The sequence below is a fragment of the Sorex araneus genome, chromosome 4 (genome assembly GCF_027595985.1).
Source record: "Sorex araneus isolate mSorAra2 chromosome 4, mSorAra2.pri, whole genome shotgun sequence".
Classification (NCBI taxonomy): Eukaryota; Metazoa; Chordata; class Mammalia; order Eulipotyphla; family Soricidae; genus Sorex; species Sorex araneus.
The window spans coordinates 220346524-220370087 of NC_073305.1; the positions used below are offsets into that span (position 1 = coordinate 220346524).

Here is a 23564-nt window from a genome sequence, read left to right on the forward strand (position 1 = left end):
GGCGTCCGACCCAGAGAGGAGCAGACTGTGCCCCCCCCAGAGGGTGTGGAGCCTTCCCAGACCCCCCACGTGACGGAATCATCCGGATTCCAGTAAAGACCCAGTCTCCCCTCGGGCTGAGGGTGGGCCCCTAGTCCCCTACGGGGGCTGGCGCTGGGGCTCCCTTCCGTGTGGGTCTCGAGCACGTCCCGCTGGACCCGTCCCACCCAGCAGATCCTCAACTGATGGAAACACGTTCCCGGCGGGGGCAGCCCAGGAACCCGCCCACAGAGCCCCCCCTCCAGTCCAGTACCGCGAGGGCCGTCGCCAAGCCCGCACCCGGCGCCCCCGTCAGCAGCTGCTCCCGAAATTCTGGAGGCCTCCCCCCATCCCTGAGACCCGCGCCCTTCCCCAGGGGCGTGGCGGGCAGCCGCTGGGGCGGAAGCCATCTCGGGGTGGGGGCCGGTGTGTCCCCGCACCCTCCGCCCGTCTGGACGCCCGTTTCTCTAACGAGCCAGCCCCGATCAGGTCTCTCCCGGGCCGCGGCCACGCAACCCCCAGGGGTGCCGCGGTGACCTTGAACCCGCTCCGGAGGGCGGGCTGGGGAGGCCAGTGCTGGAGAGCGGGTGTGGGCACAGGTCAGGGGGTGGCAGGCGGGGCGGGGGGCGTCGTGCTTCTATTCTGGTTCATTCCGGGAACCCGCGCCCTGACCCGGGCCACTCACCTCCCCTCGGCCCGTCCATCTGTGGCCCCGGCCTCCCGGGCGCCAGACTAATGAGGCAAAGTGAGCGGGCGGAGAGCATCGGCAGGAAGGGCAGGGAGAGGCAACAACACAGGGCCCCGACACACACTCACACACACTCACACACCAACACAGCCACACACACAGACTCACTCTCACACCAACACAGTCACACACTCACACACACTCACAGACTCACTCTCACACCAACACAGTCACACACACAGACTCACTCTCACACCAACACAGTCACACACACAGACTTACTCTCACACTAACACAGTCACACACTCACACACACAGACTCACTCTCACACCAACACAGTCACACACTCACACACACAGACTCACTCACACCAACAGACACACACACACTCACAGATTCACTCTCACACCAACACAGTCACACACTCATACACTCACATAGACTCTCACACCAACACAGGCACACACACATAATCACTCTCATACCAATACAGTCACACACACACACACACACACACACACTTCACACTAACACAGTCATACAGGCACAGACTCACTCCCACACTAACACAGTCACACACACTCACAGACTCACTCTCACACCAACAGTCACACACTCAACACACTCACTTCACACTAATAATCACACACTTACACTGACACACTGTCACACACATTCACTCACTTCACACTAATAGTCATACATACACACCCTCACAGTAACACACTGTCACACACTCAGACTCACTGTCACACTAACACACAGTCATACACACAGATTCACTTCACGCTAATAGTCACACATACACACACTCACACTAACACTGTCACACACACAGACTCACTCACACCAACACAGTCACACACACTCACACAGACTCCGTGTCACACTGAGACAGTCATACACACACACTCTCACACTAACACACAGCCACACACTCTCACAGATGCAGACACACCTACTCACACACCAACAATAGTCACACACTAACACGCACCTGAGATACTCACACACACACTCTCCCCCTGACACGGGCATCCCAAGAGAGACGCGCGCACACTCCGGGCGCCACACTCACGGCTGAGCTGCCAGTGGGGAGACGCCCCTAGCGGGGGGCTGGGCGGGGAGCCCCTCAGGCATCACCGCACAGACGTGCAGAGAAACGGCTCCCGCTGTGGCCCCTCTCCGATCATCAGCGGGTGGGGGGCTTCGAGCCCCCAGTGCCAGGGGCGGCCCCCGCTCCGCCCTCCGCTCCTGTGTGGGGTGCCCTAGGGCGCCTGGCCCCGGGGGCGGGGGGACTTCCTCCCTCCCCACAGGGAGGAGGGTTTCTGCCCCTCTGGGACGAGACGCGGAACAGAGACCCTCTCGGGCCTCTCCCTCCACTCAGATAACGGGGCCCGGAACTATCCCTGAGCATCGCACGAAAGCAACAAGGTCGTTCACCGTGACCCAGCGTGTCCAGTTGGTATGGCAACGCAGAGCCGAGGCGTGTGACACACGATGGTGGCCACTGCGGCCCCCGAGGGGCGGCCCGGGGCTCCTTGGCAATGCCCCCATGGCTGGTGTGTCTGGGCTCCCCGGGACCCAAGGCCAGGAGACGGGCACCCTTCACGGGCAGGGCTGGAGGGGACCCGGGCACAGAGCAGGCCTCGCTCTGCTCCCTCAACAGCCCCCTCTACTCCCCTCAACAGCCTGGGGGAGAGCCGCGGGGCACGTCAGAGGACCGTCTCGGAGGAGCCCTCGGGCAGAGCTGCGCCCACCCCGTGCTGCCTCTGGGTGTGACGGGCCCAGGAGGGAGAGGGCAGGGGCGGGCGGAAGACTCAGCACTGTGGACAGCCAGGGATCAGGGCAGCCCAGCAAGGCCAGCAGGCTCGGGTACGGCAAGGGGCAGCGACTGAGTCCCACGGGCGGGGGCGTCCGTCCCAGCCACTCGGCCTGGACACACCGGTCAGCCTCGAAGGATGAGCCACCTGATAGCACTTACTGGCGTGTTTACTTTCAAATTCACGTTCAGTGTTTGGAAAGGAATTCAAATTGACTGGAGTTGAAACCTCATTGAATTTGATTTTAGTCATTAACCTTCAGTGATGGCCCGGAGAGAGAGATCGGATATGAGGAGAGGGGGGAGAGAGGGGGAGGGAGGGATGCATGGTGGCGGGACGGAGGAAGAATGGTGGATGGGTGGGGGGTAGATGGATGGACGGATGGGAGATGAACGGATATGGGTGAGTGGGCGGATGGGAGGCGGATGGGAGATTGATGGGTATGGGTGGGTGGATGTATGGATGGATGGATGGATGGATGGATGGATGGATGGATGGATGGATGGATGGGTGGGTGGATGGGTGGGTGGGTGGGTGGGAGATGGATGTATATGGGTGGGTGGGTGGCTTGAGGGAATGGTTGAATGGTGGGAGGTTGAATGATGTATGGGGGAGTGGGTGTGTGAGTGGGTGGGTGGATATACGGATGGATGGGTGTGTGGGTGGATGAATGGGTGACGGACGGGTCTGGGTGAGTGGATGGGTGGGTGGATGGATGGCTCAGTATAGGGGGTGGGGGGATGGATGGGTGCACGGATGGGTGGGTGGGTGGGTGGTTGATGGATGGTTATGGGTGGGTGGGTGGAAAGAGGGAATGGAGGAGTGGGGGTGGATGATGCACGGGTGGGTGGTTGTGGGTGGGTGATGGATGGACATGGGTGTGTGGGCGAGTAGCTGTGTGGGGAGTGGACGGAGCGTGGCGGGTGGGCAGAGGGCTGACTGTGGTCGGTGGTGCGTGGGGGAGGGCGTGCAGATGAGAGGCTCTTGTCTCCTGTCCACGGATGCCCTGGCGTGTCGCTCCTTGACCCACCCGATGCTGTCATCATTGCCCTTTGCTTCCGGATGACTGAGCTGCAGACGCTCCGGCCGACGGGAGCACCGGGGCCCCGGAACCGGGGGCGGAAGCTCCGAGCCGCGTCACTGGGCCGGGGCTCTGGCCGCCCGCGTGCAAGGCCGCCTTTCTCTTCGTTGTCCTGAAGGGATTCCTCCCACGCTCCTGCGGGACCCTGGCCTGGGCCGCCCCCGTGGCGTCCCAGTGGGTGAGTGACGCAGCCTGACTCATCCCCAGCCCCCGGCCTTCACACGGAAACCGTCTCTCCGTGCCCGGGTGTCGCCCTGTGCCCAGGACACACCCTCGGGGGGACAGGAGGCGGGCGGTCCGGGGAGCTCGTTCCAAACCTGCCCTGCGTGTCCCGGGGTGAGGAGGGACAAGCAGCCGCGGCAGAGGAGCACCGGGTCCCACTCGCACGCGGCAGGCGCCCTCGGGGCTGACAGACTCAGCCCGGGCACTGGGATGGAGCTGGGGTCCGAGCCAGCGAGGTCGGTCTCGAGCTCTCTCTACATCCATCTGAGGCCCGGGGCCCGCCCTCCAGGCCCTGGGCGGGGACTCTGGGGAGTGGTCTGCAGGGTGGCCAACTCAGAAACCGAATTAAAACCCCCTTCAAGGGGGAGGGCATGGTTGTGTCATTTGCAAAAGCTGGGCCAGGCCGAGGCTCGAGCCAGAGGCCACGCCCCTCCCCCAGGACTCCAGGGGCTCCGCAGCCCCCGGCCCTTCGGTTCGGAGCCATTTTCCCTTCCCAAGTGCATTTCACTGCACAACACACTGTCACACGGCCGTCCTGTCGTTCACCGGTTTGCTCGAGCGGGCACCAGTAACAGTGACCCTACACAACAGGCAGAGGCCTTTTCTCTGCTCAGAGCAAGACTGCATCTCAGCCCTCCCTCTCCCCGCCCCCCAAACTCGGAAACTGCCCATTCTCCCCTCCAGACCCCTACTTTATGCATGAGCGCGTGTTATTAAACAAACAAATTCCTACTATTTACCCACAGGCCACACGCTGTTCATCTGGTTGGGGGAAGGGACTCCTGAACAGTGCTCGGGGGCTCCGGGGCCCGCCGGTGGGCCAAGGTGAGGGGCTGTAGCTGTGGTCGGTGTGGGAGCTCGGCCACGGGGGCTGGGACCGGGATGGCCACGTGCAAGACGCACCCCTGTGCTGCCGCTCTCTCCCCAGGCCCCCTCTGCTCTAACCCCGAGGACAGAGGGGTGTCCATGCAACACTCGTTCCAGCTGTCACAGCCAGGACCTCTTCAGAAGTGACCAACCAGCGCCCTGACAAAGTGGGAACACAGAAGGTGACCTGCGTCCTGGTGCCACCTTGAGGTGTCGGCTGAGGGGCGTGAGAATGTCCACTCGGGGGCAGGGGGAGGTCGTTCTGGGTCCATGAGACTCTCTCACTTCAGCCTGGGTCGGCTCCAAGCTCCGTGAAACTTGCAGAGCACTGGGCGCCTCTGGCCCGGGGGTCAGCCCCGCATGGACATGCACTCTTGACTTTCACCCTCTCTGGAGCAGCTCGGCCAGCTCCAAGATGGTCATCCCTCGAGCGACTCCAGCCCCCAAGCACATGGAGTACTCGAGGAAGGGCAAAACCTTCCAAACATGTCAGGCACGTGTGAAAAAGCAATGAATATTGGTCACTTTTCTAATTATCATCTTTATTATTTTTTTTTTGCTTTGCTTTGTTTAGGGGGCGGGGTCATGCCCAGCAGTGCCCAGGACTTCCTCCTGGCTCTGCACTCAGGAGTCGCTCCCGACAGGGGACAGGGGTCAGGGGACCCTCTGCAGTGCCAGGGACGGCCCCCGGCGGGCTCTGTGAAAGGCCCGTGTCTTCCCCTCTGTCCTGCCTCTCCAGCCCTAGACATCCTGGTAATCACGTGCCCGCGCCCTAAGGGCAAGCTCGGGTTCCACTCAGGACTTCAGGCTGAGGCAGGAAACAGAAAAAACAGGGAGATGAGGTGGCCAGAGTACTCGAAGAATGTCTTAAGGAAAAGAATGGACAGGCTGGTGGGTGGGTGGGTGGGTGGGTGGGTGGATATATGGGCGGGTGTGTGAGTGGATGGATGGATGGATGGATGGATGGATGGATGGATGGATGGATGGATGGATGGATGGACGGTTGGTTGGATGGATGGATGGGCTGGTGGGTGGGTGGGTGGATGGATGGATGGTCTGGTGGGTAGGTGAATGGATGGGCTAGTGGATGGGTGGGTGGGTGGGTGGGTGGATGGGCTGGTGGGTGGGTGGATGGATGGGCTAGTGGGTGGGTGGGTGGGTGGACGGGCGGGTGGGTGGATATATGAATGAGCCTGTAGGTGGGGGGATGGATCGGCTGGCGAGTGGGAGAGCGGGTGGAGGGGTGGACTGGAAGACAGAGAGAAAAACTATGGACTAGGTAGAAAGACTGAAGAGCAAATGGATGACTAGGAACCAGTATCAGCAAAAAAATACAAAGCAACAAAATACTAGAGTACCAGTAGTTATTCAACAAAAATGAACCGAGTATCAGGGCAAGAGGATGCTCTGGCATGTGCCTTGACCATGAGGCACTGGGCTCCCCCAGGGGCACCAAAGCTAGTTCCTCCCCTCGACCCCAGCATGTAACCCAGGGCTTGGCGGACTCAGCACTCGCTGGGGTTAGTGACCACTGGGGGCATATGTATCGATGAATGGATATGTGGACGGAGGGACTGGTGGACAGATGGATGGACAGACGGATGGCTGGGTGGATGGAAGAACAGAGGAACGATAGATGGACGGACGGAGGGACGCGTGCATGAAGGTGTGGGTGCGGAGACGGCTGAATGGCAGTGAGGAAAGCGAGTGACTAATTTGCCTGTTTGTTTATCACTGGAAAGACTCATCTAGAGTTTCTCCTAATAATAGGCAAATGAAGATTATGAAACCACATCAGAGGACAGGATTAATCATGTGCTCTAGCTAATCACATTTGCGTGACAAAAAGGCATCTGTGGAAAATGCCCTTATTGACAACATGTTCCCATTGTTCGGCAGTTTGAGGGATGTTCCTAAGAAAACAGAGATGATCCATCTGATGCGAGCGGCTGGCGATGAAGAACACAAACACACACCGTTAATGAGGAGGCAGCCCTTCCGCGAGAGTGAACCAGGGAGCAGCTTCTGCCTGCCTGTGGGGGCGATAAAGTGGTCACACTGCCTCCTCCTCCCTGATCCACCAGAACAAGCTGCTGTGGTTGGTCCAGAGCTGTGCACACACGTGCACACACATAAACACATGTGCATATACAAGTATACACGTACACATGCGTGCACATGCACATGTGCACGTGAACAAGCACATGTACACATACAAGTACACGTATGCACACACATGCACATGTGTACACACAGATATACACATGCACACACATCTGCACACACATGCACACATGTGCGCACCCTTTCTATAGGGAACAACCCAAACACCCAGTGCCACATGCATGTGGCTGACTGGTTGGAGCTATTTAAACGACCGTGTTTCGGAAGGACGGTCAGTGGCACGGAGCACCCAGACCTCAGGCAAACGCAAAGCAAGGCCGATGGTCCCAAGCTGTCGAGTCTGGGCGTAGATCCAAGAGGCCGCAAACGTGGGCGACGCTGTGGATGATGCTGCGTCGGACACGAGCCCGGCCCCCTCCCCACACACAGGCACAGGCGAGATTCCGACCACCCGCTCACTAGCCCCCAGTGGCGGGAACTCCTGAGAGAACGCCAGCTGCCCTGGGCGTGTGGAACTCTCCAGAAGGGCGTTTCCCTGAGCCTGCGGGGGGGGGGGGGGGGGCAGCAGCGGGGCCCGGGGCCAGCTGGGAGACACGCCAACCCTCACACACCCGACCGTCATCTCGAGTGAGTGCCAGAAAGGCAGACCCTGGGCCCCACCTCCTCCACACCCCCTCCCCCCTTCCCGCTTGGTACCCAGCTCGGGGCGCCCCCCTTGGTCCTGCCAGAACGCCAGGAAGACTTTCTCCAGCAAAGTCACGAAGCCGGAAGGAAAGGGGACGCCTTGTCTCTTCCTGCCCCGCTCGCCTCCCCGGCACGCCTGGAAGTGGCCACGGGCGCACGGCCCAGGGGAATCTGACAGCTGCCCGCTGACCAGCCCGTCTACCAGGTGCTGGGGTGACCCAGGAGGGGACTAAGCCCGGCACGCACCCGCACACACACAGTCTCCATCACCCCCTTTTCCTGGATGGTGGCACGTGACCCCCCTTGGGTGTTCACACACAGGGCGACGGAAATCCCCACTGCAAGGACCTCCCCGGGCAGCTGAGTGAGCGGAGCCCAAGGCCACACCTCGGGTCCCATCGAGGCAGAAGCCCAGAGGACACTAGGGGTCGCCTGGGGCCACGTCTGACCCCACTTGCCCTGACCGCCCGTGACCTTCAGGACTTGTGGCTGCAGCCCAACGAGACAAAAAAATAAAACAACAACCAAGCTCCCGGCAGGTGCCACCCGGACACGTGGGCACGACCATTCCTTCTCTGTCCTTCTCTGGAACGTCGCCTTCCTACTTGTGAAGCGGGGAAGGGGCGGTGAGAGCCGAGCCCGGGTCCCAGGGCTGCTGGGACGGCTGGGAGGAGGGCGCCGAGGCACCACGAGCACAGTACGGCGACCATCCCTCTGCCCCGCGCTCCCGGGAGCACCTCTGCCTACTCAGCACAACTCCGTGCCGCCTGCTTCAAGTCCCACGGCTGCTGCGCATGGGTGAGCACTGTCTCCGAGTCCTAGGGCCCAGCTGAGGGATCGCCACGTGCCCCACTGCAGTGGGGACCCGCTGGGACGGGCGCGTGTGTTTCTCTGCACACGCCCCTCCCTGGGCACAAGGACGTGGGGCTGACCTGCAGGGCGGGGGTGCGAGGGGAAGGGAGAGGTTGGCCCTCGCCCTCTCTCCCCGGCCAGCTCCATCCTGCCACGAGAGCCAGTTTCCTGCGTGGGCCCAGCCCCCCCAGGGCCAGGCTCGGTCCCTCCCGGGCTATTTTAAGCATCACCCTCAGCGGGAAGCCCGGTGCCCTTCCCAGAGCAACAGAGCAGCAGGGAGCAGCAGAGGCGGGTCCCTGAAGGGCAGGGAGAGGCCTCAGCCTCCCCTTGGCCCTGAGCACCCAGGGGCTGGGGAAGGTCCCAGAGAGACCCACCCACAGCCCCAGGCTGCGGCTCAGACCCACACTCACACGGGCGAGGCCGGCCAGGGCCCCTCATGGGGGAGCAGGAATGGGGGCAGGCTTTGCCCCCAGAACCAACCCCCGCCACCCCCTGGCATTCAGCCTGTCCTGGGAGCAGCCGTCTGGGCCAGAGGGACGCGGGGTAAAGGCCCTTCTCGGGCGGGGGCTGCAGGGAGAGCCCCTCCCCCGCTGCTCCATTGGCCGTTCTTGGGGCGTAGCTTTGTCCTTCTCGCTGCACCCCAATGGAGGCTCCTGACGGCCTGTCCTGTCCCGCTGACCACCTCGCATGGGCCTGGCGGGGACCCCAAACCCAGACCCTAAAGCCTCCGTTTCCCTAAATGCTTGGTCTTTCTCTTGCCCTTTGTGGTGGAAAAAAACTGAATCTCCACTCCGGAGCGAGCCCGCTGCCAAGAAGCCCCCTGCCCCCCGCCCGGTTCTGCCGCTCCCCGTGCAGAGTCCGCGCCCAGGGCTGGGGACCCCGGGAGGAGCAGCTGCCCCCGGACTGCCAGGGGCATCGCAGACAGCCGTGACTGGGTTGGTGCCGTCCACACCCCGGGGCGCCTGCGTCCAGCAAGAGGCTCCCGGCCTCGGGGCAGCCTCCGTGGACTTGTCCACTCCCTTCGGGGTGGGCCCCTGGTCAGGGTCCCACGGGCCCTCGGCTCGCCCTCCCGAGCAGGTGCCTCTCGCCCCGCTGGACTGCGAGAACCCGGGGCTGCCCCGTGTCCCGGCCGGTGGCTGTAAAGCGGCGTGTCCATTCCCTGCCCTTCAGCCCTGGCGCGGTCCCGCAAGGCCTTGACTCAGGCCGGGTCCATTTGAGTGGGGGGCCGGCGGGGACGCTCTGCTCCAGGGGGCGGGGGCGGCGGCACCGCCCCCCCCAGTCCTTCCCAGACCCCCACGCCACCTCATCATCGGGAGGAGGAAGCCCAGGGCCGGGGCTGAGCTGCAGTGACCGCACGTGTCCCTGGGCACAGAGAGAGACGAGAGACGTGTGCGGGTGAGACCCCCCCGCGCCCTCGGAGCCCAGCACCCCCTCGGGACGATGCCCACCAGCATCAGGAACAACATAGTAATGACACAGTAACAACTCCCACAGACAGTGAGCGAGCGGCCCCCAGATGCCACCCAGGGCCTCCCACCTGTCGCTCCAGTGCCCACGACACGGGGAGAGGCGAGTTCGGGTTCCGCAGCTGCCACAAAGCCTCAGACGCTGGCCATGAGAGAGAGGGGGACCCCGCAGTCCCGGCCACCGACACACCCATTCACTTGCTGCTTAGAGGCCGCCCGGCCTCCACGCTCTCCTCCCGTGCCTGTGTGGTCAGTCGCTGCCCTGGACACAGAGGAGCATCGCTTCAGACGGGCGGACGCCACAGCGCCCGGATCCCCGGGTCTCTTACCTGCGTTTCTGGTCCAGGTCGCTCACTCTGGCGCGGCCCCTGGGAGCTGCCCACAGCGTCCCTCTCTGCTCACGGGCCCCGGGGTGGGAGGGTGCATGCGAGGAAGGCTTCAGCCCCCAGCCCCGCCTGTTAGTCTTCCCAGTGTGGCCGGGGGGAGGCGAGGGGAAGTGGGCAGAGCACGGCCTGGCCCCGGCCCGTGCAGAGACCCACGAGGGCACGTGCCCGTATGGGCGGCAGCTGTGCGCGTGCAGGGCGGGGCTGCCGTGCTTCGGTGGGGGAGGAGCCGCCCTGCAGAGGGGCGAGGAGCCTGGAAGGTTCCGGGGCAGCCTCCCCAGGACCCCAGGACACGGAGCAGCCCCGCAGGACAAAGCCGAAGACCAAGGACATCAACTGTGCCCGCTCCACAGGCCGCGCCTGGACGGTCCCCGAGACTGAGACGACACGGGGGACCAATGAGACAGCAGCAGACAGAACCAGCCGGTCCTCAAGCTGGACTTCGCGTCTGACTGGACTCTGGACATTAAAGGGAAAGGGTGGACATCAAGGCCTTTGGAAGGGATGCGGGCCTGTATAGACAGAGAGAAGGGGAACTGAAAATCCAAATGCCCACAGCTTCTAGAAGCACTGCAGTCTAGCTGAGTGAGTGCAGTATATCTAAATATATAACCTTACCCATCACAGTGTAGAAATAGATACATTGTATCTATTGGTAGCCTAGAAGTATATACATTATATCTATTGGCAGTACAGAAATGCATACATTGTATCTCATGATAGTATAGAGATATATACGTTGTATCTACTGGCAATATGGAAATGTATGCATTGTATCCAATGATGGCTTAGAAATATATACATTGTATCTGCTGATAGCATAGAAATGTAGGCATTGTATCCACTGATGGTATAGAAATATATACATTGTATCTACTGATATATTCACATGGATCATGTAGAGAAATTCTGTTTTATATAAGTCACACATCTAACTTCTATATTCCATATTATTGAACATATGACAGATTAGCTTTTATCAGGATGTGCAACTGCATATTTATAGTTAGATAATGGGTTCCATAGGCGTTTATTCCCCTGGCCGCAAACTCCGCTGGAGAACTATAGTGAAAAGAATGAACAGACTGGAATCCCAGGGTCTAATAAAAAGTCAAAATTGTGCCGTACAATTTATGACCAAAAGTTTCCCTGGGTTTGCCTCTCCAGAGCCGGCTGTTCTGTGTTGATTTATCTGAACAAGTCGCACTAGACCTGAAGGTGACTCTACTGGAATGGCATGGGGCATATGGCCCACCCCACAAGGCATGCTGGGGCTCATCTCAGAGACCCACGAGTTTGTGGAGAGGTGCAGGGAGCTGTGAGTAAGCTGTGAGTGCCCCCAGCTGGGGGGCACAGCCCTCACCTCTGGCAGAAAATGCCAGACCCAGGCAACCCTGAGCATCTCCATATAAAGCCCAACTTAGAGGCCACGCAAGGCTCTCTCAGTCTCTGGAGATGGTCCCTCCACTCTCCTCCTCCTTCCTCCCTCTCCTCTCTCTCTCTCCCTCCCTCCGTCTCTCTTCCTCTCTCTCTCCTCTTTCTGGTCCTCTCTATCTCTCCCTCTCTCCCTCTCTCTTCCCTCTCCCTTTCTCCCTCTCTCCCTCCCTTCCTCTCTCCCTCCCCTTCTCTCCCCTTCTCTCTCTACCTCTCTCTCCCCTCTCCTTTCTCTCTCCCTGCCTCCCTCTCTCTCCCTCTCTCCCTCCCTTCCTCTCTTCCTCTCCCTCTCTCTCTCCCCTCTCCGTCTCTCTCCCCTTCCTCTCTCTCTTCCTCTCTATCTTCCTCTCTCCCCCCTTTCCCCCTCTCTCCCTCCCCTCTCCTCTCCCTCTCCCTCTCCCTCTCCCCTCTCCCTCCGTCTCTCTCCCCTTCCTCTCTCTCTTCCTCTCTATCTTCCTCTCTCCCCCCCTTCTCCCGCTCTCCCTCCCTTCTCCTCTCCCTCTCCCTCTCCCTCTCTCTCTCCCTCTCTCTCCCCCCCCTCTCTGGGTGTCTCTCTCCCCCTTTATCAAAAATTCTCCAAATAAAATCTGCTTTTTTGCTTCACTGCTCAGCTCCTTCTGAAATTCTTTTCTGTGGGAAGACAGGACCGGGAAGGCCTGGGCGTGGCCTGGGCTGACTCTCCTTTCCTGCAAAGAGCAAACCCTCCCTCCAGCCAAGCCATCGGGTGCTGGGGGTCAGCTGCCATGCCGGGAAGGTCAGTGGGCATCAGGCGTGGCTGCCGGCCCCTCACAGAGCTGCCGGGGAGGGCGTCATCCCAGACTTCCCCGGTCCCAGGCTCCCGGCCTGTCCCGGGTGGCAGAGGTGAATCAGGGGACCGTGACTATCTCTCTCCTCTCCGCCCGCTTTACTTGAGTCACCTATGGGGCCACCGACGTCACCGCCATCGGCCTGGCTGAGGAAGCGGTCTCTCTCGCTGAGTCACTCGGGCACGGCTAACCGCAGCCTTGCCGGCATCCCGGCCTCGTCCTGAGAGAAGTGAGTCTCAGGGCGCTCCGGGGCCCCCGGCTGGGTCAGGGGCTCTTTCCTGGGAGAGACGGGGCTCGTCTTGAGCACGGTGGGTGGCTAGGAGCAGGGCCACCGTGCCCAGCCCCTGGGAAGTGGAGCCGGGTCACCGCTCAGCCACAGAGGACAAAGACGCCTTCCTAGGTCCAAACTTCCCAGACACAGTTCAAGGGGGCCTGGGGGGCCAAAAACAGCCAGAAAGGAGCAAAGACGTGAAAGCCAACGCCTGGGGTATAAACCGTGGGGGCGGAGCCGGGGGTCCGGACAGGAAGTGCCAGTGTCCCCCCTAGAAGGCAGACACGTGGGCCGGGCTGGTGGCCCAAAGGTGGCGACCCCAGCGGGGACACTCACTTTCTGGCCTTTGGGGCCCGCGCTCGGGGGCTGCCTCCGAGGACGAGGCTGCGGGCACGGAGGCACGGAGGCCGGCCTCCACCGGACGCCTCGCCCTCCTGCAGTGTAACGAGACGTCACCTGTTGGTGCTGGAACCCTGCAGCCTCCCCTCGCTGGAGGTAGCCGGCTTTCTATTTTTCACTCGTTTGTTTGTCTGTCTGTCTGTTGCCCCTCCTTCCCGGCACAGAGCAGTTCTTCCTCCCCTCAGTGCGAATGGGCTCACCCCAGCCCCTCTGGGGGAAACGTTTCTCTAGGAAGACCGAGGAGGAGGCGGCTTCGGGGACCCGCCACGGGGCGCCGAGGTACCTCCGGGAACACACAGGCCGCGGGTACTACTCGGGCGGCGTCCCCGTGTCCTTCTCAATGGAACTTTCTGTCCCCAGCCCCCTCTCCCCTATTCACTCTCGCTGTTCGGGGGGCCGGGCCGGGCCGACACAGGCGGTCTCTGCCTTCAGAGGGCGCCCAGAAAGGAAAGGCGAGATGAAAAGGCGGCCTCCCCCCGCAGACGCGCCCCTCCCGAGGCGGGAGATGTGAGGGCTTCTATTTTTACTGCCTGCTCACAGGAGCACTGGCGACCGAGCGGGCAGGGATTCATGGCCTGCCCGATTTTATAACGGGGCTGGGCGGGCGAGGGCGCCGCCGCCGCTCTTCCCGGGACGCCCCAGCCCTTGTAAATCTCCTGGCATTTCGGCCGTGCCCCCTCCCCGCCAGCCCTCGCCCCCGCCCCCCCGGACAGCTGCCGAGGTCTCATTTCATAACGCGGCGTGATGGAGAGTCAAGGGTGAAGTTCAGCCTGTTAAGTCTGAAGCAATTACCTTCCCCTGCAGATACGGGCGCGCGCCAGCTCCCCGGGCAGAGACGCCGGAGCCATATGGCCAGCTTCCGCCCGGACCCTGGGCGGCGCCGGGGGGGCTGGCAAAGGCCAGGGCTGGCACCGAGCACCCCCGGCCACTTCTGGCCAACACGCATCTATTTCTGGAAACTCACCTGCCCTTTCCGGCGGGTGATCCCGAGAGTGGAAACTCTGGCATAACGAGCGCCAGCTGCCGGGGTCACGTGCTCCCAGCCCTGGCGGCCGCGCCCCCAAGACCCCAGGACCCTGTCCCCCGGGCTGCCCCGTCCCCCAGCAACTCTGCTCTTGGAGGGACGCGTCTGGAAGCGAGAAAGACTCCCAGCCCGAGCTCTCTCAGCGCCCACGCCACGGCCGCCCCGCCAGGCTGTGGGGTGGAGGGCGGGGGCAGGAGGGAGGGGGTCCTGCCTGCCCCCGGGGCGACGGCCGGGGCTGGACAAGCCTTAGACACAGGTGCCCAGCCAAGGGAGTCACAGCCCCATGAGGCCGAGGAGACGGGCCGGCCAGCACTGAGAAGGGCCCAGCTGGGTCACTCGGGAGCAGGGAGCAGCCCCTGGGCACTGGCGGGAGCGGCCCCCAAGCCCCCAAATAAATAAAATGTCTCTGGAAGGATTGTGAGCTGAGGGGCTGGAGTGACTTCTAGGGACTCATCTCAGAGGTGACAACTGGGGGGGGGGTAGCGGGTGCCTGTCCCCAGGGTGAGCCCAGCAGGAGGCTGAACTGAGGGAGCTGTTCGGGGAGCTGGGTCTAGAGAGGAAGAAAAAGGAGGGAGGGAGGGAGGGAGGGAGGGAGGGAGGGAGGGAGGGAGGAAGGAAGGAAGGAAGGAAGGAAGGAAGGAAGGAAGGAAGGAAGGAAGGAAGGAAGGAAGGAAGGAAGGAAGGAAGGAAGGGGAGGGAGGAAGGAAGGAAAGAAGGAAGGAAGGAGAAAGAAGGGAGGAAGGAAGGAAGGAAGGAAGGAAGGAAGGAAGGAAGGAAGGAAGGAAGGAAGGAAGGAAGGAAGGAAGGAAGGAAGGAAGGAAGGAAGGGGGAGAGAGGGAGAAGGAAGGAAGGAAAGAGGGAAGGAGAGGGAGGGAGGGAGGGAGGAAGGGAGGAAAGGAGGAAGGGAGGAAGGAAGCAAGGAAGGAAGGAAGGAGGAGGGAGAGAGGGAGAAGGAAGGAAGGAAAGAGGGAAGGAGAGGGAGGGAGGAAGGGAGGAAGGAGGAAAGGCAAACCCAGAAATGCTCAGAGACTGAGGCTGTGGGACACGACCCCAGGTTTTAGGGGACACGGTGGAAGCTGGAAAGGAGAGGACCCGGCTCCTGGCCCCGCCAGAAACAAGCCCGCACCTCGACAACCCCCTAAGCAAGTGTCCAGGACCCTCGTCCAAGCGGTGGCGGCGGGCACCAGCCCTGGGATGTCCCACCCGGCCCGGCCCAGCGGGCGTCTCTTCTCCCGGGCAGCCCCCTGCGCTCCCCTCCTGCTCCCTCGGAGAGAGCCCGGCCTGCGTCCGACCCGGGTCTCGCACCCTGCACTCCGGCGGGCCGTGCCGAGTGTCTGTGCCTGGTCAGCAATAACGCCCCAGCACAAAGTCAGGCGGGTTCTGCTGAGAAACACCCACCCAGGGCCCCGGGGCCCGGGCCGGCCGCTGGCAGCACAGGGAGCCGGGGAAGGGACGCGCTCTTCGGCCCGCCCGCCCCAGCTGCAGCGCCAGGCCGGGCTTCACCAGCCCGAGGCCCCGGGGAGGGGACGGGCACGGGAAGGCTCAGATGCGTCCACACCAGGAGGTCATCTCCACACCTGCACGCGAAGGGGCGGCCACAGCCCCCCAGGCAGCCTGGGACACGCTAAAGATGTTCCAGGGCCTCTAGGCCAATGTGCCCAGTCGGGCCTGAGCAGCCTGCGGAGCCCCCGGACGGACGGAGGGAGCGGCCGGGATGGGCTGTTTCCAGGGCGACCGGCTCAGTGTTCCCGGCCGGTGATGGCCAGCCGGGAAAGGCCGCGGCGAGGATCGGGACCCTCCCTGGGACACGGACAAAGCACCGGCACGGGTCTGAGAGGGCACAGCTGGCCGAGCTCTTGGCCAACCCTGGTTCGATCCCCCGGCATCCCGAAGGGTCCCCAAGCACCCCCCGAAGTGAGTCCTGAGCACTGAGCCTGAGAGTGAAGCCCAAGGACGTCTGACTCTTGTAGGCAGAGAAGTACAGTGACAACTGCCCCATTCCTGTCCTCCCCGGCCCTCTCCTGGAGCCCGCCCTGACGGGAAGGGCCCAGCCACACCGCGTCCACGCAGAGGAATTTACGGGCCATCGAGGCCTGGCCAGGAGCTCAGACTGCGGCTGCCTGGCGGAGTCAGGCCACGTGGGATGCATCTGCCCGACTTTCTTTTTTTTTTTTTTTGGCTTTTTGGGTCAGAACCGGCAATGCTCAGGGGTTACTCCTGACTCTGCACTCAGGAATTACTCCTGGCGGTGCTTGGGGGACCCTATGGGATGCTGGGAATCGAACCCGGGTCAGCTGCAAGCAAGGCAAACGCCCTCCCCGCTGTGCTATCGCTCCAGCCCCGCATCTGCCCGACATTCACGGAACATGTGGGTGGCCAGAAATTGGCGGGCGGCCAGAGCCAGGCCGAGGGCCGGGGCTGATGCCGCCCCATGTGCCGTGGGAGCCAGCAGATCGATGGAAAGATCCAAGCAGGGGGAGCGGAGAGCATCCCCAGGTGCCCAGACGGTCCTCCTGGGCTCAGGGCTTCCCACGGTCCCCAGAGACCCGCCATGCGCCCCGGGGCTTCTGTGGCTGCCAGCTGTGCCCTGGGGTGCTGGGGAATAACCCGGAACCCCAGGGAGGCCTTTTCTGGCCTTACGATAATAAGAGTGGGTTTAAGTTTCCTGGAGCTAAACGGTCCCTCGCAGTGATGCTGACTCGGCATTGCCTAGCAACAGAGTCGGGAGGCGGCTGCTCACCGCGCCCGGAGCCAGGCGGGAAACAAGAGCCGTGTCTATCGAGCAGCCAGCCCCGAGCTGGGAGAGCCAAAGGGACACTCCGCCGAAGGTCGAGGACAGTCGGGATCAGGAGCTCAGGTCTCCCAAGGTCAAGGCCGAGCATCCCACCCAGAGGCCAAGTGTTCATCGGAAACAATAGGAAGTTGGGGCCAGAGAGATCGGACAGCAGGTAGGGCATTTGCCTTGCATGCGGCCGACCCGGGTTCGATTCCCAGCATCCCATAGGGTCCCCCAAGCTTGCCAGGAGTAATTTCTGAGTGCAGGAGGAACCTCTGAGCATCACTGGGTGTGGGCCAAAAAGCAAAAATGAAATAAAATAAAACAACAGGAAGCTCCTGATGGGGCTTCATGCCAGGCGAGGTGCCCCCACGCCAGGCATCGAGGGGGCTTCAGGCATCGAGGGGGCTTCATGCCAGGCGAGGGGGCTTCGCACCAGGCAAAGGGCCTTCATCCCAGGCGGGCCCGGGTCCGACCTCGAACGCCCCATTTCGTTCTCATTCACCCCCACGCCAGCGCCGGGAAGCCTCTGCGATGCTCGCCAGTTCCCCGGGGCAGGAGACCTTGACCCTCGTCCCCAGACCAGAGCTGAAAGGCGACCCCAAACGCGACACACCGCAGCTGGAAGCCTGGTCTTCCTCTCCACAGAAAGCCGAGCTTCCATTCCTGTTACACGTTCTCAAAGGAAGGGGAGAGAAACCCTGATCCTGCCCGCAAGGTTAGGGCTCAGGCGCCAGGTACCTTATTTCTGTAAAACACTCTGTCCTATATCTGTTTCCAAGACAACAGAGCGCGCGGGTAAAGTGTGGTGAAATCAGTGATGTCAGGAGCCAGGAGCTTCCTCCTCCCCCCCGGCTGGGGCCAGAATGTCCTTCATCGGCAAGCACAGGGGAAAGTCGTTATAATTTTATACTTGCTGCATAACAAACACGCCTTTATTCTCTTTCCAAGTCTCAGGATACACCTTCTATTCCTGGAACCCGAGCTCAGCGCTTGACGGGTGTGGAAAGTGATAGCTCAGTGGTCTTGAGTTGTGAAATGTGCATTATCTGAATGGAGAACTTGGCGGAAACAGATAAACAGATGGCCCAGTTTCAGATTCTAAAAGTAAAACCAAGTAGAGGACGAAAGAGGAGCCATATAAAACATACACAGACACACACACACACACACACACACACACAGAGATGTCGGTTCGAATAGCTCCACATGTCAAAAATATACCTATTTACCCAAGGATCCCGTTTACACACAGTTCTGGGCTCCTGCCCACAAGCAAAACGACACTGGGAACATTCCTCCTTCAAGGCAGTCATTTTCTCTTAAAAAAAAAAAAAATCACAAACTGAAAAACGCTGAGTAAACAAAACATTGGAAGGCGTCAAATACTAGGAGGGGGGCTGGGGAGCCGCGCCCACCTCAGCCCCCGTGGCTTTTCACGCCACACGCCCCTCGCCCCTCCGCAGTGCTTCAATGGTTTTGCTCTTGTCTGGGAAATCAGGGCTACTCGGCACCTGGGTGCAGGCACCCTCTTCGTCATCACCTCGATTTCAACACAGCCCTTCAGTTCAGCGGGAAAGGAAAGCCTTCGCTCTAAGTCCAAGTTGACTCATCCTCTGCCTCTCCTCTGCCAGCCCCGGCCCCGCGCGCCCGAGGTGCGTACGCAGAGACCTCCCCAGGAGGGAAGGGAAGGCAGCAGCGTAATTAGCAGCGTGAGTCCTGGACGCTTCTGCCAAGACGTCGTGACCTTCACGTCGAGCCATTGCTGATACGAGTCCCCCAGCTACGGAGTCTGGAGCCAATGTCCCCGGTTCATTCATAAGAATGCGGGGTGGAGAAATTAAGCAAAATAGTGTTGTCTTTAATAAATGACTACAGATGGTGGGTGGGTGAATAGAAAGCAGGATGGATGGATGTGTGGGTGGGTGGGTGGGTGAATGGACAGATGGGAGGTTGATGAATGACAGAATGGATGGAAAGATGGATGGATGAACAGTGAATGGATGGGTGGACCGGTGGGTAGAATAGATGGGCAGATAACGGACAAGTCCATAGATGGGTGGATGGATGGGTGGATGGATGGATGGATGGATGGATGGATGGGTGGATGGATGTCAGGGAGGATGGATGGATCGATGGATTGATCGATGGATCAAGGGATCAATGGATAGATGGATTAATAGATGGATGGGTGGGTGGGTGGATGGATGGATGGATGGATGGATGGATGGATGGACAAGTGCAAGGATGGGTGGATGGGGGTGGATGAATAGATGGGTAGTTGATGGGTGGATAAATGATAGACGAGTACATGGATGGGTGGATAGGTGGGTGGAGGAATGGATGAATGTCAGGACAGGGATGGATGGGTGGGTGGATGGATGGATGGATGGATGGGGGATGGAGGGAGGGTGGATAGATGGATGTGTTGGTGGGTGGGTGGATGGATGGGTGGGGGGGTGGGTGATGTCAGGATGGATGGGTGGATGCTCTAGAAGAAGGGGGTCCTGGGGGAGGGAAAGGAAATGAGGAAATGATCGAAACCAATAAACACATTCACCTTAGTAGAAAACAGTTTGCTCCAATCATTTCTTTGACTAAAAATCATGTGCTGGCACTTTTTTATTCTGCGCCTCACCCCAGCAAGTCCTAAAGCTCTCGGCTTCAAATACAATCCCTCTTTTCCGGAACTTTCCGGGGCACCCGCCCGCAGCGTCTGTGGCGGCGCCCTTTGAAATCTGCGTCCTTTCAAGTGTGAAAAGCCGGGTCAGGCCTTTGTCTGAAGTGGAGGCTCAGGCTTTTCCTCCTCTCTGAAGCTCTCCCCTCGCCCCTGACCCCACCGTCGGCGAGACAGCTTGTCCTGTACTCGGGAGGGAGCCACGTCGCCTCCTTCTGGTAACCCGAATAAGGTCACGCGGGTCCCCGGGGCCCGCCACCGCGGGAAGACCCCAGCGAGGCCAGGAGCCTTGACAAAATGACAAGACGGTGGGGCACTTGCCCTCTGGCCCGGGGAGACAGTCCTCCACCCTGTGGGTGCCCGTGCCCCCCAGAGCCAGCTCTGACCCCCTCCAGTCCTGGCATCTCTTAGAGAGAGACGCCCATAACCTCGGCAGGACTGGAGACCCTGGGGGCCAAGGCCGCAGCCACACCCCCTCCCCAGTGCTCGCTCTCTCGCTCTCTCCCCTCCCTCTCTCTTCCTTTCTCTCTTTCCTCTCTCTGTCCCTGTCTCTCTTCCTCTCTCCCTTCCTCTCTCTCCTTCCTTCTCTCCCTCCCCCTCTCTCCCTCTCTCCCCCTCTCTCTCCTCTCTCTGCCTCTCTGTTTTTGTCTGTCTCTCTGTCTCTGCCTCTCTCTCTCTGTTTCTGTCTCTCTGTCTCGGTCTCTGTCTCTTTCTCTCTCCTCTCTCTCTCCCTCCCTCTCTCTCCCTCTCTCCCCCTCTCTCTCCTCTCTCTCTGCCTCTCTGTTTTTCTGTCTCTGTCTCTGCCTCTCTCTCTGTTTGTCTCTCTGTCTCTTTCTCTCTCCTCTCTCTCTCCCTCCCTCTCTCTCCCTCTCTCCCCCTCTCTCTCCTCTCTGTCTCTGTCTGTCTGTCTATCTGTCTGTCTGTCTCTCTCTCTCTCTCTCTCTCTCTCTCTCTCTCTCTCTCTCTCTCTCTCTCTCTGTCCAGTTATAGACAAGAACCTACCTGGCTTGTCTCAACCTTTTATTCCCAAAGCCTGTCCCCACACCTGTCACTCCAGGAGCCCCTCAATAAATATTAGTTTGGAATAAATGAATGAAGGAGGCAGATACAGTAGGGAGAAGAATGAATCTTATTAAATTTAGTCTGATATTAGAATAGGATTAGAAGAATCCTTGGGGGGTTGGAGCTTATTAATAAACAGTTGCATGATATTAAACTAGGAAGACAGGAGGAGAAAAAAAACAACAGCTCATTATTCTGATTTTCCTCCGGAACCTGGCGCCAGTGACTGGGCCGTGCGCGAGGAGGCAGGAGGTGTTCCGGCCTGTAAATACCAGCATTAGCGCGGCCCCGCGCAACCTAACTTACTCTCCGGCGCAATCCGTCACCACTCAAGTATGTTTTTGCTTATAGGGATCATAAAAAAATCATGTGATTTATTGCTCTCCCCTCTGTGTTCTCGGGGAACATTCAGCTAGACGTGGATCTCCTTCTGGGTGGGGCGAGGAGGCATTTACCCCCCAAAGGGAAGTCCTGGGCCCAGAGAGGGGTCCTGTGGGTGGGTGTTTCACGAGGGGGGGCAGGAGGGTCAGGCCAGGAGTGCGTGAGCTCTGGGACTCAGCAAGCCCGACTCCCCCGAAGGTCTAAGTCTGCCCCCCAGCACCCTGAGTGGCCCTGGAGCCCACCTGGAATGAGCCCTGTGTGACAGCGCCAGGGGCAAGCCCCGCTGTGACCCCAAGCCCCCAAATAAGGAAATGAACACTAAACCCACTCCCCGGAGGTGGGCCAGCCCTGTGACGGCGACGTGGGTGCAGGCGACACCCAAGGCCTTGGAAGCAGTCTCCAGGGACCACCGTGAGTCACTGGTGATGACAGTCACCAGTCACTGGAACCTGCTCCCCTGGGGTCAGCAGGTCAGCAGGCAGCTCTCTTGCCCCTGCAAGGTCTAGAGTTGGGGGGAACAGTGAGCACCAAGTCTAGGTCCTGGGGCCTGCAGGGGTAAGTCTGGAGCGTGTTTCCCTTTCCCACCAGTGGGCCCAGTAGGACCTCCCCAGGGACCCTCATTCAAACGCAAATAGTGAAGGAAAGAGAGGTGGGAGCAAGGGGGGGGAATGGAGAGAAGGTGAGGGGGAGAGAGGGGGAGGGAGGGAGTGGAGAGGGGGGAGGGAGGGAGGTAGGGAGTGGAGAGAGAGGGGGGAGGGAGGGAGTGGAGAGAGGGGGAGGGAGGGAGTGGAGAGGGAGGGGGAGGGAGGGAGTGGAGAGAGGGGGAGGGAGGGAGTGGAGAGGGGGGAGGGAGGGAGTGGAGAGAGGGGGAGGGAGGGAGTGGAGAGGGAGGGGGAGGGAGGGAGTGGAGAGAGGGGGAAGGAGGGAGTGGAGAGGGGGGAGGGAGGGAGTGGAGAGGGGGGAGGGAGGGAGTGGAGAGGGAGGGGGAGGGAGGGAGTGGAGAGAGGGGGAGGGAGGGAGTGGAGAGGGGGGAGGGAGGGAGTGGAGAGAGAGGGGGAGGGAGGGAGTGGAGAGGGAGGGGGAGGGAGGGAGTGGAGAGAGGGGGAGGGAGGGAGTGGAGAGGGAGGGGGAGGGAGGGAGTGGAGAGGGAGGGACCGATTCAGGCGTCTAGGAAGGGAGCGAGCAGGAGGGAGAGAAGGGGCGGGAACACCAGGCCCCTTGGCCCATTTATGCAAATCAAATGTTTTGCCCACAGACTGCAGCGTCGCCACACGATGGTCACTGGCTCGCGCCCCTTGACACACAGCCACGCTGGGGTCCCGCCCCCCGACACACAGCCACGCTGGGGTCCCGCCCCCCGACACACAGCCACGCTGGGGTCCAAACGGGCAGAGTCCTGGGTGTGGGCCCCGGGCAGTGCGACTTGGGGACTCTGACAAAGACCCCCGGTGCTCGGGACCACAGCAAGCAGGGCACGGGAAACGGGAGGAGTGATGCCGGGGGCCACCGCCCACCGCCTGGCACCTGAGGATTCGGCCCTCAACCCTCGCACGCCCGGGCCCGCCTGGTTCCGGCCCCGATGCCACGGGCTCACGCCGAGTGCTGAGCTGGAGTGCTGACTGGCCAGAGACCACAGCAGGGGCCCCGGGCACCTGAGATTGCCGGGGAGGCCCCCAAATAAAGAAATTCAACAAGATTAAGGGAATAATATTAATACTGCCGCGTGCATTTAAACATGAGTTCAGCTGGACGGAGAAACATCACCAGTGACTCACCACGCATGATGCACATGACACGCCGTATCATGTATCATATTATCACACTGTCACTGTATCGCTGTAGCACTGCTGTCCCGTTGCTCATCGATTTGCTCGAGCGGGCACCAGTAATGTCTCCATGGTGAGGCTTGTTGTTACTGTCTGTGGCATATCGAATACGCCACGGGGAGCTTGCCAGGCTCTGCCGTGTGGGCGGGATTCTCTCGGTAGCTTGCCGGGCTCTCCGAGAGGGGCGGAGGAATCGAACCTGGGTCGGCTGCATGCAAGACAGACGCCCTCCCCGCTGTGCTATCGCTCTGACCCATCTCATATTATATAATTATATATTACAAACCTCACTTGTATCACTTGTCATCCCGTTGATCTTTGATTTGCTCGAGCAAATTTATATTTTATATAAAGTATAATGAGCATGTATAAGTACGTAACATATTACATACTTATCATGCACATATTATATATTATATGTCTGTATAATATATACACAATACACATATTCCATACATTACACGTGTTATACATCAGCACGTGTCATGCATACGGTCCAGGAACAAACAAAACACACTCTCAGATGATCAGGGCAAAAGAAAGGGGACCCCGAGGGGCTGGGGGTGCAAACTGGGCCTTAGGGGACAGTCAGGTCATCTCAAGGACTAGAGACCCTCCCCGCCCACAGCTGCCCCCCCGCCCCAAGCCTACCGTGCTTTGCACCCGCATGGCTTCATGCAGCTTCTTACACAGTCACTC

General features: G+C 60.5%; 1 protein-coding gene across 13 annotated transcripts in view; it reads right to left on the reverse strand.

The window, feature by feature from the left end:
* RBFOX1 (RNA binding fox-1 homolog 1) overlaps positions 1-23564 on the reverse strand; it is a 1316266-nt gene that overhangs the window by 1069758 nt on the left and 222944 nt on the right. Inside the window, exon 1 of one of the 13 annotated variants that reach the window (XM_055136052.1) lies at positions 10136-10140. The exons of 11 other annotated variants lie outside the window; for them this stretch is intronic. The gene's annotated coding sequence lies outside the window, so the exon portion shown is untranslated. Of the gene's footprint in view, positions 1-10135; positions 10141-23564 lie in introns of those variants that run through there. One more of the 13 variants, XM_055136056.1, reaches the window with a different exon arrangement.